The 14,592-nt window shown below is 45.5% G+C and overlaps 4 pseudogenes; all 4 read left to right on the top strand.

The window, feature by feature from the left end:
- Positions 1-3,668: 3,668 nt before the first annotated feature.
- On the top strand, positions 3,669-3,787 carry LOC143958758 (5S ribosomal RNA; annotated as a pseudogene).
- Positions 3,788-3,882: 95 nt separating this feature from the next.
- On the top strand, positions 3,883-4,002 carry LOC143958596 (5S ribosomal RNA; annotated as a pseudogene).
- A 95-nt stretch (positions 4,003-4,097) lies between these two features.
- LOC143958782 (5S ribosomal RNA) lies at positions 4,098-4,217 on the top strand (annotated as a pseudogene).
- A 75-nt stretch (positions 4,218-4,292) lies between these two features.
- Positions 4,293-4,411, top strand: LOC143958843 (5S ribosomal RNA; annotated as a pseudogene).
- The last annotated feature ends 10,181 nt before the right edge of the window (positions 4,412-14,592 follow it).

Genomic DNA, 14,592 nt, shown 5'->3' on the forward strand with positions numbered 1-14,592 from the left:
GTATGTGTCATGTCAGTGTGATGTGTCAGTGTATGTGTCATGTCAGTGTGATGTGTCTGTGTATGTGTCATGTCAGTGTATGTGTCATGTCAGTGTGATGTGTCTGTGTATGTGTCATGCCAGTGTGATGTGTCTGTGTATGTGTCATGCCAGTGTGATGTGTCAGTGTATGTGTCATGCCACTGTATGTGTCATGCCAGTGTGATGTGTCGTGTCAGTGTATGTGTCGTGTCAGTGTAATGTGTCAGTGTATGTGTCGTGTCAGTGTATGTGTCATGTCAGTGTATGCGTCAGTGTATGCGTCAGTGTATGCGTCAGTGCCATTGTATGTGTCAGGGTATGTGTTTTCAGGGTATGTGTTTTCAGGGTATGTGTTTTCAGGGTATGTGTTTTCAGGGTATGTGTTTTCAGGGTATGTGTTTTTAGTGTAGGTGTCAGCGTGATGGTCAGTGTAGGTGTCAGCGTGATGGTCAGTGTAGGTGTCAGCGTGATGGTCAGTGTAGGTGTCAGCGCGATGGTCAGTGTAATTGGCAGTGTAGGTGCCAGGTGGGTTGGTGTAGGTGCCAGGTGGGTCGGTGTAATTATCAGGTGGGTCAGTGTAGGGGTCAGTGTGATGTGAGTAGTGCAGGAAGTAGGAGTCAGGTGGATTAGTTTATGTGTCAGGGGGTCAGTGTAGGGGTCAGATAGGTCATGTGTAGCAAGGGCAGGGTAAGGTGGAGTCATGGGCGCAGCCGGGGGGGGGGTGGCAAAATTAGGTTTTCACCTAGGGTGTCAACGATCCTTGCACCAGCCCTGTCTCAGAGGCTAAGCAGGGTTGGGACCTGGTTAGTACCGGGATGGGAGACCGCCTGGGATTTCTCGATGCCATAGGCTTTTTTTTTAAGTTGTTGGCATTGACTTATTTTTTTTTTTTTGTTTTATTCTTTTATTAAGTATAAGTAGAACAACATAAATATAACAGTCAACCATACAGCATGACCCAGGGTCACAATTACATGGTAACAAAAAATAGGCAGCCAAATAACTCTGGGTTCTCAGAGGGGAGTCCTGGAGTTTCATGCAGAAAAGAGAGAAACCCCACCTCCGACATGTAGTACAGTATAACTAATGCAGCTCCGTTCGGACAAATGTAATCATGGAGAACAACTGGGACCACAGCGAGCCAGCTTATCATGACCTACGTGAACCAGAGTAAAATATGAGCCGGTCGTGTCCAGAACCCTGGGGTTCTTCTGGGTCCCAAAGGCTAGTAAGGAGACAAGGCATAGTCAAAAGGGAGGACGGGGGAAGAAGAGAGTGCAAAGACGGAGAGAGAAGAGGGGGGGGGGATGGCGGCGGGGAAAAAAAGAAAAATAAAGACAAAAAGGGAAGGGGGGGAATGCCACCCAGGGCAGACTTGGCCTACGTAGGTAAACGTTAGATGTTCAGTCGTTTTCTGGGACAGGGGCGCTGCTCACCTCCCAAATGTAGTCTCAAGTACCAGTAAAATACCTCCAGGGCCTCCATGTAACACTAAATGCCTCTTCAGTGTTGTGAAGGGTGGCGGTCAATTCTTCCATCCGGAGAATATGATTGACTTTGGAATACCACAGCACCTTGGATGGGGGCTGAGGCTGCCTCCACAGTGTGGGAATGCAGGCCCGGGCGGCGTTCAGGAGTTGCATCGTGAGGGTTTTTTTGTATTTTCGAACAGGCTGTTTTTATTGTCCCGGTCACCTCCACCCAAAAGTTCCTCAAGGCCGGGCATGCCCAGAAAATGTGTCCCATGGTCCCCGTATCTGAATTGCACCTCCAACAAACATCCGGAATTGATCTATTCATTTTATTCAGAAGGTATGGGACTCTATACCAGCGTGAGACTATCTTGTATCCTGATTCTTGATATTGGTTTGCGATGGAAGCTTTATGTATGTATGTCAGGATCTTCCCTATCTGTTGTGGGGTAAATGTGATGCCAAATGCAATCTCCCATTTGTGGATAAATGGTGGGGTCGACTCCTCCTCCTGACTACTTAATAGGTTGTACAGGAGGGAGAGGGTGTGTTGCACAGGTTCCTTTTTGTGACAGATGGATTCATAGGGCGTCAGGTCTCTAGGAGTGTAGGGGGCCCTTTGTATGGCCAGAAGAAAGTGACGAAGTTGATAAGCATTAAACAAGTCAAGCGGAGGGTCAGAAAGCTCGGCGACAGTTTGCGTGGTCGGGAGCCCTCCCGAGGACCACACCTCTCCCAGATGCTGTTTCCCCACCACTGTCAACTGTCGCAGTTTCTTGTTGGTAAATCCCGGTGGGAAGTCTGGATTACCTATAACCGGAGTCATTGGTGATGGCAGGGGAGCAATGTGTGTGCAGCGGAACAACCTCCGCACAACAGCCAACGTAGCTCCCACTACGGGGTGATCTCTGAGGTCTTTTGGTAGGGAGGACAGGAGCCACGGGGAGGTCAATAGGGGAATGGATCCATCCTCAATCTCCATCTCCACCCACTGCTTGTGTGGGCCATTACAATGCCAATCAACGACTCTCGCTAGCAGAGTCGCTCTGTTGTATTGTCTCAGATCTGGGAGACCCAGACCCCCCTTGTCCTTTGGTCTGGCAAGCAATTGCAAACGGGCTCTGGGCGGTTTGCGCGCCCAAATAAAGTCCCGGAGCAGCACCTGCAGATGTCTGAAAAAGATTGGGGGTAACCGGATCGATAATGTCTGGAACAAGTATAAGATCCGCGGGAGGGCCGTCATTTTGAATGCATTACAGCGCCCGAACCAGGTCAGTGTTAAATCATGCCAGTTTCCCAAATCAGATTTCAGTCTATTCAGGAGAGGAAGAAAATTAAGCGGGTACAATTGCACCAAATCCGCTGCGATGTCAACGCCCAGGTAACGTATAGATTTTTCAGCTCAGTAGAATGGAAAAGCGGAGCATAGCCTCTTGGCCTCACCATCCGGGACCGATATATTCAATACAGCCGATGGTGCAATTGATTTTATAGTTTGATAGGCTGCCGTATCGCCGGAGAGCCACGAGTATATTGGGAAGCGAAATGTGTGGATTGGAGACGAAAAAAATTAGATCGTCAGCGTACGCCGCAATTTTGTGGTGTGCCGAGGGTTTGGATATGCCAGTAATATTCGGGTCATTCCGAACGTGACACATAAGTGGTTCCAGTGTCAGAATAAAAATTAGGGGAGACAGAGGGCACCCCTGCCTCGTCCCATTAGTGATGGGGAAAGAGTCCGAGCACTCTGAAAGCACCCAATCTCGTCTGATCTTGGAGGCTAAGAAGAGTCAGGCCTGGTTAGTACCTGGATGGGAGACCACCTGGGAATACCAGTTATTGTAGGCTTCTTTTTATGTTGTTGGCCTTGATTCGTTTTGTTTTTTTTTCGCTTGTTTCCCAAGGTGACCATCTTGGCATTTGTCAAGAGGGTTGAGAGTGCCCAAAGAGATTGCCTATGGGCACATAAGCCTGAAAGCGCCCGATCTCCTCTGATCTCAGAGGCTAAACAGGGTCGGGCCTTGCTAGTACCTGGATTGGAGACCACCTGGGAATACTAGGTGCTGAAGGCTTATTTTTATGTTGTTGGCGTTGACTTGTTTTTTTTTTTTTGTTTGTTTACCAAGGTGACCATCTTGGTGTTTGTCAAGAGGGTTGAGAGTGCTTGAAGAGCTCGCCTATGGCCACATAACCCTGAAAGCACCAGATCTCGCCTGATCTCAGAGACTAAACAGGGTCGGGCCTTGTTAATACCTGGATGGGAGACCACCTGGGAATACTAGGTGCTGTAGACTTCTTCTCATGTTGTTGGCGTTGACTTGATTTTTTTGTTTGTTTCCCAAGGTGACCATATTGGCGTTAGTCAAGGTTGAGAGTGCCTGAAGAAATCTCCTACGGCCACACCACCCTAAAAGAGCCCAATCTCATCTGATCTCAGAGGCTAAGCAGGGTTGGGACCAGTTTAGTACCTGGATGGGAGACCACCTGGGAATACTAGGTGCTGTAGACTTCTTCTCATGTTGTTGGCGTTGACTTGATTTTTTTGTTTGTTTCCCAAGGTGACCATATTGGCGTTAGTCAAGGTTGAGAGTGCCTGAAGAAATCTCCTACGGCCACACCACCCTAAAAGAGCCCAATCTCATCTGATCTCAGAGGCTAAGCAGGGTTGGGACCAGTTTAGTACCTGGATGGGAGACCGCCTGGGATTTCCAGATGCCGTAGGCTTCTTTTTATGTTGTGGCCGTTGACCTATTTTTTTCTTGGTGTTTGTCAAGAGAGTTGAGAGTGCCTGAAGATATCGGCTACGTCCACATCGCCCTGAATCTGTTCCATCTCGTCTGATCTGGGAGGCTAAGCAGGGTCAGGCCTGGTTAATGCCTGGATGGGAAACCGCCTGGGAATACCAGGTGTCGTAGGCTTCTTTTTTTTTTCAAATATAATTTTTTCTCCAAATAGGGGAAGACGGTCCCCCGAGTACATAATGCAACAGAGAAATACAGAGCAAAAAGCAGCTGAACAATACTTGATACAGGTATATTCGCAACTGTGAGTCTGCCTTCCATCAATCACAATGATTCGAGGCACGGATAAAGTACTGTACCAAGATCCAGGGTCACACAAACCCCCAGGTCCCTCCGGCATAATCCATCCAGAGGGGGGTGTGGGGCCGTCATTCCCAATTTTCCACTCTTTCCAAAAGAGAGAGGGGGTGGAGGGGGTGAGAGATAGGGGAGGAAGGCAGAAAAGAGAAGGGTTGAAAGATCAGAAAAGGAGAAGAGGGGACGAGACACGATGGCAGCCACTGTCCAAGGGGCCAGTCAAGGAAAGCTCAGAGCACTAAGGCGATAGCAGGCGACATCCTTCCAGCGAGAATATAAAGGTATTCCAGATGTCTCAGGTTTGTTTAAAAAATTCTTGTATACCTTGTGATGTGAGGATCAAGTCCTCCATTTTTTTTAATGTCCTCTATTTTCTTAAGCCAGTGAGTAATGAAAGGGGGGGAACATTTTTTCCAATAGAGAGGGATGCAGGATTTCGCCGCATTTATCACATGACGTAAAATAGATTTTTTTGTACTTCTTAATGGGAATCTGTGAATGGTGCAAGAGAAAGAATGCAGCCTCTTCCTGGATGGAGAAGTCTGTGAATTTTTGTGTTATGCATCGGATCTCTGTCCAGAAGTCCACCAAGCTAAGGCAGGACCAAAAAATGTGCAGCAACGTGCCCTCTTCTTCTCCACACCTCCAGCATATGTTCGAGGAAGAGGAGAAACATTTCTGCAGCTTTGATGGTGTCAAATACCACCTGGTGAGAAGTTTAAAATTCGTCTCCTGTATCTTCGTGCACAGTGACATTTTGAGAGCCAAAGTGATAATGCGTTGTCTCTGTGCTGGGGAAAATTAGCAATTAAGGTCCTTTTCCCAGTTGGACAGACAGGTTAAGTGTGGGTAATCTGTTTGAGAGAGAATGTGGGCCAAAGGGCCTTCGCTCCTGCATAGAGTCTCATACTCCGTCTGAGGGCGGGCGAACGTTTGAGGATTGGGGATGGAATGGAGAAAATGATGTCGTTGCGCCGCTCTCCAAAAAGGCAGTTGGAAAGCCCTGTCGGATCTGTTAGGGTTGAGAAAGAAGGCCATTTTCCATCAATGACGAATTTAGACGCATTATCTAGGTTGGAATTTCTAAGTGGGTCCCCAGTTCAAAGGTTGGATGGCCACGTATAGGGAATAGGGGGGAAGTCAAAGACGTGAGTGTGTTTTGGGTAGCGATCAGGTGACTGACTTTCAACTAAGCCCCTATAGTGGGATGTGACATAAATTCTGTGGGTAAATACTTATAGCACCACATGGCGCTTCTTAGCGGAATTCGGGAGTGAGCTTAGAAAGTTTGTTTCGATTCCAGTCCAATACACGGCCCAGATGGGAGGCCAGGTAGTAACGTCGCAAGTTAGGGAGAACCAACCCTCCCTGTTGTTTAGACAATGTCAGCTGTGACCGCTTAAGTCTGGGATTTTTGTGGGCCCAGTTAAATTGAGTGAGCAAGGATTGAGCTTGCTTAAAAAACAGGACTGGAATCTGGATCGGGAGAGCTTGGAAAAGATAAGTAAATTTAGGGAGTATGTTCATTTTAATGAGATTGCATCTGCTGAACCAGGAATGGAGGCCAGAATGCCACCCGTGAAGCAAACTGCGGATCTTAGTGACAAGGGGTGGGGGGAAGTTAACATAAACGTACGCGCAATGTCCGGTGGAATGTAAGTACGTGAGTATATCTTACTTATCCATGCCAGCATCCGTTCACTCAGACCTATATGGCAAAGGACTGAGAACATTAATGTCAATTTGACCCGATCAAAAGCCTTCTCGGCATCAGTACTCATGAAAAGACAAGGGGTCCCAGATGACTTTGCTTTACGGATCAGGGTAAGCACCTTAGTGGTGTTGTCCCTATCTTCCCTGGTGGGAATAAAACCTAACTGGTCAATATGTATAAGGGACTACAAGTGATGTGCCAATCACGTGGCGAGGAGTTAGAGAATAGTTTTAGGACCGAATTTTGGAGGGAAATGGGTCTGTAGCTCCCACATAGGCCCGGGTCTTTGCCCTCCTTAGGTATCAACGAGATGTGGGCTCTAAGGGTATCCTCAGGAAAATCCCCATTTGAGCTCAGAGTATTAAATAAATTCACCAAGCGCGGGCCGAGAATAGGGAGGAAGGTCTTAAAGTATTGTGCGGTATATCCGTCAGGGCCCGGAGCCTTACCCACCTTCGGAGGTCCCACGGCCGTCTGGACTTCTTCCAGTGTGATCGGGTCCTCCAAGTACTCCCGTGATTCCGATGAGAGGGTTGGTAGACCAGAACCGGTTACATATCTGTCTATATTGTCCTGTCCAGACCCTGAATCGGGCAGGTTGTAGAGATCAGAGTAACATTTTTCAAAGACTTCAACTATTTGGGTTGGGGTAGAGGCCCTCTGGCCATTCTCATCTATCAACTGTGGTATGTAAGAGCCAGATTTCAACTCCTTTACCGACCTGGCTAAGATTTTTCTGCATTTGTCCTCTGACTCCTACGTCAGTTTACGACAGAACTGGAGTGCCGCTTTCGCTTTATAATGGAGAAGGACAGCAATATGGGTATGGAGTGTCCCCAATTCAATCTCTAAGGTCCGTAAGGGGGTATGTTTATGTTTCGCTTCCACAGAGGCAAGTTCACGAAACAGATTAGCAAGCTGTTCCTTCCGTGTTCGTTTGATGCGCGCCCCGTGCCTGATAAGTACCCTGCGGAGTACTGACTTGTGAGCCTCCCAAATGATCCCCGGGTCACAGTCCTGCTTTAGTTTTCTTGGAAATAAAGGTCCAATTCCCTGGTCATATCTGCTAAAACTTCCGGTATCTGGAGGAGGCTCTCATTAAGGTGCCAGAATAGAGACCTAGGTGAGGGGTAGGGAGCGAGGAGCAAGAGGCAGAAGTGTCAACCGATGGCGAAAGGGGACATTAAAGTCCCCACCTAATATCAATTGGCCCTCCCGAAAGTCACATAATCTGTGCAGGGTAGTTCTGAGGAACGTGTCTTGGTGATCATTGGGAGCGTACACAGTGGCAAATGTAAAAAGGCGCTCTCCAATGTGGCCCCTAAGAAAAAGATATTGGCCCCCAGGGTCCACCAGAGAATCCTGGAGAACCCAGGGGAGCCTGCTAGAGATCAGAATGGAGAGGAGGGGTTAGTAGAGTGGTAGACCTTAGGGAAGGATCTCGACCATAGAAAGGGGAGGTTAGTATTTTTAAAATGTGTTTCTTGTATAAAGGCCACATCAGTACAGGATGTGTTCAGTTTTCCCAGGAGGATCCACCGTTTTTCAGGGGAGTTCAGTCCCTTAACGTTTAGAGAGGTGACCTTGACTGAGTCTCCCATCGCTCCTCAGGGAGGGGGAGGGGGACGTCAGAGAAAAGCAAAGAAAGTTGAACCAAGGTAGGTTTTGGGTAGGTAATGCATGGCGGGAACTAAGGGGGAGAAAGGAAGGGCAAATGGAAGGAAAGGTAAAGGGAAAAAGAGGCCGGGCACCCCAACCCCAGGGGGAGAGGGAAATTAAGGGTTGTCCGCACTCAACAGTACAGGAAGGGTATACTAAAACAGCACAATTATGCTATAGCGCTTACCAGATGTACACTGGGTTTAAAGCGCTGTCCTACTTGGGTTATTGGGTAGACAGGTCGGAGAGGGAGCCCCCGAATCCTAGTCCCCCCAGTCCCGGCAGTGGTAAATGTCACGTCTGATACCGGTATGCAAATAAAAGACAATCAGTAACATCAAAGAAACAAAAAACAATAGTATAACCAAAACAGAGGTAGAGCATATAACTGTCAGCACTGAGGGGTCTCCTCGGCTCGCCCTAAACATAGGCATGCACGAGGGAGCCCGTCACAACAGAAAAGGCATCACAGAATGGGATCCACCACCCCCCATCCCATACCCCTAAAGTACATGCAGTCCCCGAACAAATGCATTTCTCCCTTTGGCAGATTGTCCTCTCCTTACCCCCTCTCCCCTGTCCACGCCCCGGGGGGAAAAGGGGCAGGGAAGGGGGGAGTGGAAGGGGGGAAAGGGGGAGTGGAAGGGGGAAAGGGGGAGGGAAAGGAGGGAAGGGAAGGGTGGGAAGGGGGGAAGGGAGGGGGGAAACAGGGGAGAGGGGACAAACATGCAGAAATGTCAAGTCCTTTAGCGCACTCCCACCAGCAAACACCCGGACCCCATAAATTTCAACTCCTCCCCTCCATGGTCACCACATCAAGATGAAAGAGGAGCAGCCCTGGTCGGTGCATGGAAAATCCGGCAGGCAAGGGGCTGGGGCCACCATCCCTCCATCCAATGGGAGACTTCACCCGAGCAGCAGTCCTAGGGCCCGCCAATTAGTGTCTCTAATGCATAGCCATCGGGGGCTTTGTAGAGCATCCAGAGGGAGGCTAGGACCGCCCAAACAGTAAGGGGTAAATCCTCCAGGGGGGTCCAGAGTCACCCTGGAGGGAAGCAGTGTCTCGTACCAATAGGCTCAATAAATAAGTCATCCAGGGTCCCCGAAAGCTGCAGAAGGCAATGTCGGCAAAGAGTAGGTGGGAGCCAGAGGGGGGGACAAGGGGCGCATCCAGGGGGAGGGGACACATATGCGGGAATGTCAAGCCCTTCCAGTACAGCGCATTAGGTATCACTCAGACCCCCCAAAGTGCAACTCCCCCATCTAAGGTGAAGACTCCAGAAGGGAAGATGAGCTGCCCTGGTCTGTACATGAAAGAACCTGCTGCCAAGGGGTTGGGGCCATCATCCCTTCCTCCAATGGGAGATGCCACCGGAATGAAAGCCCTGTGTCTTGTCAAGTGGTGCCCCTCTGACAATGTCGTTGTGGTATATGTGGAGCATCCAGGGAGAGGCAGGGACCACCCAAACAGTGAGGGGTAAAGCCTCCAAGGGGTGTCAGACAGGATGATAGCTGTGTCTTGTACAAGTTGGTTAATTAGACAAGTCATCCAGTGTGTTCCTGTGAGCAGCGGAAAGAAAGGTCGGTAAGGATTATGAATGGGTGGGGGCCAGGGAGTGCATAAAACTGCCACCAGATGACCGGGGCAGAGAGGGCAAGGGGATGAAACTCAGATCTGGTAGGTGGGGGCGGGGGTGAGGAGTGTCCCTCATATTACTCACGTTGGCCATACCTTGAAGCTGAGCGCTCTGCATACCCAGGACGTTCTTCTGTATAATCTAGCCTATCTGTATACATTAGCCTATCTTTTGTACACATTAGTCGGTCCTCTGTATACACTAGTCTGTCTGTATACACTAGTGTATACAGATAAACTAGATTATACAGAAGAACGTCCTGGGTATGCAGAGATGGAGGCTAGGGTATACAGAGAGAGAGGCTAGAGTATGCATACTTGCTAGTGTATACAGACGGACTAGTGTATACAGAAGACCGGCTAGTTTATATAGGGAGGCTAATGTGTGCAAAAGACAGGCTAGTGTATACAAATAGGCTAGATTATAGAGAAGAACATCTTGGGTATGCAGAGAGAGAGGCTGGGTTACACAGAGAGGCTGGTGTATGCAGACTTGCTAGTGTATACAGACGGACTAGTGTATAGAGAGGCTTGGGTATACAGAGAGCTAATGTATAAAGAGCAGCTAGTGTATACAAAAGACATCCAAGGGTATAAAGAGAGACTCGTGTATGCAGAAGACCGGCTAGTTTATACAGAGAGGCTAAAGTGTACAAAACACAGGCTAGATTATACAGAAGAACGTCATGGTTATGCAGAGATGGAGGCTAGGGTATACAGAGAGAGAGACTGTGTTACACAGAGAGGCAGGAGTATGCAGACTTGCTAGTGTATACAGATGGACTAGTGTATACAGTAGACCGGCTAGTTTATACAGAGAGGCTAATGTGTACAAAAGACAGGCTAGTGTATACAGATATGCTAGATTATACATAAGAAGGTCCTGGTTATGCAAGAGATGGAGGCTAGGGTATGCAGAGAGAGAGGCTTGGTTACACAGACTTGCTAATGTATACAGACGGACTAGCGTATACAGAGGACCGGCTAGTTTATATAGAGAGGCTAATGTGTACAAAAGACAGGCTAGTTTATACAGATAGGCTAGATTATACAAAAGAACGTCCTGGGTATGCAGAGATGGAGGCTAGGGTATACAGAGAGAGAGTGAGGCTGGGTTACACAGAGAGGCAGGAGTATGCAGACTTGCTAGGGTATACAGAGAGAGAGGCTAGAGTATGCATACTTGCTAGTGTATACAGGGGGACTAGTGTAATACAGAAGACCGGTTAGTTTATACAGAGAGGCAAATGTGTACAAAAGACAGGCTAGTGTATACAAATATGCTAGATTATACAGAAGAACGTCCTGGGTATGCAGAGATGGATGGCTAGTGTATACAGATAGGCTAGATTATACAGATAGGCTAGATTATACAGAAGAACGTCCTGGGTATGCCGAGATGGAGGCTAAGGTATACAGAGAGAGAGGCTAGAGTACGCATACTTGCTAGTGTATACAGATGGACTAGTGTATACAGAGGACCGGCTAGTTTATACAGAGAGGCTAATGTGTACAAAAGACAGGCTAGTGTATACAAATAGGCTAGATTATAGAGAAGAACGTCCTGGGTATGCAGAGATGGAGGCTGGGTTACACAGAGAGGCTAGTGTATGCAAGCTTGCTAGTGTATACAGACGGACTAGTGTATACAGTAGACCAGCTAGTTTATACAGGGAGGCTAATGTCTACAGAAGACCGGCTAGTGTATACACATAGGCTAGATTATAGAGAAGAACGTCCTGGGTATGCAGAGATGGAGGCTAAGATATACAGAGAGAGAAGTTGAGTTACAAAGAGAGGCTAGTGTATGCAGACTTGCTAGTGTATACCGGTGGACTAGTGTATACAGAGAGGCTTGGGTATACAACCAAGAGTAGACAGTGGGGCTCGTGTATACAGAAGACCGGCTACAGAGAAGCTAATTTGTACAAAAGACATATACAGATAGGCTAGATGATACAGAGGAAGGTCCTGGGTATGCAGAGATGTAGGCTAGGAAATCCAGAGAGAGACTGTGTTACACAGAGAGGCTAGAGTATGCAGAAGACCGGCTATTTTTTTTTACAGATAGGCTTGTGTATACAGAAGACAGTCTGGGGAATTCAGTGAGGCTAGTGTATGCAGAGAGGCTGGGACACCGAGACTATTGTAAAAAGAAGGCAGGCTAGTGTATATAGATTACGGGCACCTGTATACAGAAGACAGAGAGGCTAGTCTATATTGAGTGGCTGGTGTACACAGAGAGATTAATGTATACAGAAAAGCTAGCGTGTAAAGAAGACAGGATTTTATTTTTTGCTAATGCAACTACTTCTGAAACATGTAAAGTGCTTTTTTCATATTTTGGTGCTGTTAAAAAGTGGTGATATCAATGTGACAGTTAATGTGGAGAACTACAACTATTCAAAATAGAGCAAAAGAGTGCTAAGTTTATTTTGTTAAGTCATTGACTGATAGATATTAAGTAATTGGCCGTTATTGGTTTGGCAGTACATGGTTTATTTTGATGTAAGAGAGTTTTATTCTCTACTAATAGCCGAGTTTAAGACGACTTTATTATTAGCATTATTCGCATTATTCATATATATTATTGCAGTGAGACGATATTGCTTTTAAAAGATTTGTATTATTATACATAGCATTGTTAGCAGACCAATAGGACAATTTACATGGCTTAATATTGCAGAGCGTAATTTATCAGGAAAGAGATTCAAAGCGTTAGTTGCAGTAGCTTCATAAAACTGAGAAATCGTTGCATTACTCTAAGTTTAAAATATGTTCCGGCAGCACTGAAAAGACGATATTAGATGAGTGATCTACACATTTCGTTTACTATTTCACTATACCGGCTAAATGTTAATATGTTAATATGTGCTGCGTGTAAGGTAGAAATTAGATGGTTTAGTGTTTATACTAGTAATAAATATAGCAAAATAACTATAACGGGTTTAAGTGGAAGTACACGAAATAACAGCAACAACGTGTGTAGGTTTTTATCAATCAAGTTCATTACGTGTCTTTAATCATGTAGTGAATATACCCCAATATTGGAGCACAAGGATGAGAAAGCATAATAACTAACAGAGGATGACATGGCAAAAAGACAAACTGCATTAGAAATGTGAATGTGAATTAGAGTTGAAATGCCAATCGCCACGGCTACGTACAGCAAAGTGTGAGCTAAGCAGCTAAATATTCTGCAATAGCAGAGATTAAGTATTGCAGTCGAAATGAGATCGGAAGCGTTAGTTGCAGTAGCTCCAAAATGACTGAGAAATCATTTCATTACTCTAAATGTAAAAGTTATCCCGGTAGCACTGAGTGGACTGATATTAGATGAGTGATCGTTCTAGTACAAATTCAGTTTCCTATAGCAGAGAGATGCCAGCTAAATGTGAGACGAGCAATTAAACTGTTCACGGTAGCATTGCATTACTCTTAATATGTGCAGCGTGTAAAGAAGCAATAAGATGGTTTTGTATTATCCTAAAATTAGCAGTATACGTAATAAAGGTGAGTAGGTAACCTGGATTTAGACATAGCAAACTCTATAATCGAATTTAGCAAAATTAGAAAGGATAATATTGAGACAGTATATACAGGTCGAGTTTAAGTGGAAATACACAAAATATCTAGCTTACCTTTACATTGTTAAATAGAGCGTTGCAAAGAAATACCAAGGCAGAATGTCGGAATAGCAATTAGATGAGATGATTGCTGTAATCATGAAATATCAGCAACGACTAGGTTTCTATCGAATGAGAAAGTATAATAACTGGAAAAGTATGACATGGCAAAGAGACAAATTGCATTAGAGATGTGAGATGGACATGAAATGTCAATCCCCATTGGTTATTTACATGTAAACGCGGCTACATACAGCAAAGTGTGAGCTAAGCAGCTAAAGGGTATTTAAGAGTATATTGACGTAGCTTGAAAATTCCAACGTGTAAATCGTTCCATTAATTATGTTACGCACGAAGACGGCTTACACTGACTGTTTTCCGTTTCCACTGGTCATCGGCATAATGTATCAGTAACCATGAACATTAATAGTGATAGACAGCTTACATTAGGATGTATGCATGATGTGAATGTAAAATAGTTGCATTATGTGTTATTAATTTAATCAAACTGTATTGCTATGCTTTGCTAATGCAACCACTTCTCAATCAAGTAAACCGTCCCACTGCTTTTCTCACATTTTGCCGCTGTTAAAAAATGTGTTGCAAGTGTTATGTGTTACAAATGGTTATCAGTGTGACAGTTAATGTGGAGAAGAAGTAATACACAAAATAGAGTCAGAAAGAGAATCCAATTGCATAGAGGTAGCGAGAGATGGTTGCATTAATCTTAATGTGCAGTGTGTAAAAGGTTTTAAAAAGATGGTTTTGTGTGACTTTTGCTTTAACGTAAAATTAGCTGTAGACATTATAACTTGTTACAATGATTTAGAGATAGTAATCTCTATAAAATAATAATAATAAGTATAGCAAAACAAATTACGAAAATTTTGAGGCTGTATGTATAGGTCGAGATATAGTGAATACACAAAAGGGATCAAGGGATAGTAGCAAAGTCAAGGGATAAATGCAAAGGTACTCTATTTAACAGTAAATTGACGTAGCTTGCAAATTCCAACGTGTAAATCGTTCCATTAATTTTGCTGCGCACGAAGACGGCTTACACTGACTGTTTTCCGTTTCCACTGGAAAGAGAATCCTATTGCATAGAGGTAGCGAGAGATGGTTGCATTACTCTTAATGTGTAAAGGTTTTAAAAAGATGGTTTTGTGTGAATTTTGCTTTAACGTAAAATTAGCTGTGGACATTATAACTATGGTTAGGTTTAAAATGATTTAGAGTTAGTAATCTCTATAATATAATAATAGGTATAGCAAAATAAATTAGGGAAATATTGAGGCAGTATATATAGGTCGAGATAAAGTGAATACACAAAAGGGATCAAGGGATAGTTGCAAAGTCAAGGGAT

The sequence above is a fragment of the Lithobates pipiens genome, unplaced genomic scaffold, assembly GCF_037356315.1.
Source record: "Lithobates pipiens isolate NorthernLeopardFrog02 unplaced genomic scaffold, aLitPip1_a1.2 Scaffold_61, whole genome shotgun sequence".
NCBI classification, from domain to species: Eukaryota; Metazoa; Chordata; class Amphibia; order Anura; family Ranidae; genus Lithobates; species Lithobates pipiens.